We start from the raw sequence: 665 nt of genomic DNA, 5'->3' as shown, positions 1-665 counted from the left end.
CTTAAGCTTTGAATTCCTCTATTTCTTATAATCTCTTCTGTTAAAATCCTACTTTAAATCCTTGCCCAAGCTATTCCTTTTCCTTGATATCTCACCTTGTCTTCCTACTTAGCATCAGTTTTAGTCTCTCCTTTTTATGCATTCCTATCACAGTCTTTTCATTTACCTATTCAATTACTTGTCCATTCTGGTTTATCCCTGACACTAGTGTGCAGGTGTCTTCTCTCACATGAGAGTGGAATCACTGTAAACTTCTGGACTAGATTGCATTTTCCTTTCATTTCCTATGAAGCCTAACACAGTGATTGAATGAATGAATGAGAGAATGAGCTAATTAATCCATATTTAATGAATGAATAGCTGTCATTCTCTCAAGTATTTCTACCTGAGTAAGTCTTCAGGATTAAGTTGAGTAGCCACATAACCAGAGATATTGATACTGTGAATTTTACTTTCCATGCCTGTGAACAGGTCATTGCCACGTACAAGTCTGCACTCTGCAGACTAAACTTAAACTAACACCATGTGCTGGGAGGTCTGCTCCCCAGTCTCCAAATTAGCTCTTTCTCTTTTGGATTTGATGTTTTCAGTTGATTTTGGGCGGAGCAGTTGGACTCTCTTCCACCACATGGCAATGGCTTCTAGTGGTTGACACTTCATGGTGA

This window comes from Orycteropus afer, unplaced genomic scaffold (genome assembly GCF_000298275.1).
Source record: "Orycteropus afer afer isolate SDZICR_OR568_19922 unplaced genomic scaffold, OryAfe1.0 scaffold00161, whole genome shotgun sequence".
Taxonomy (NCBI): domain Eukaryota; kingdom Metazoa; phylum Chordata; class Mammalia; order Tubulidentata; family Orycteropodidae; genus Orycteropus; species Orycteropus afer.
The sequence above is the reverse complement of the archived record's forward strand: the minus strand, read 5'-3'. Positions refer to the sequence as shown.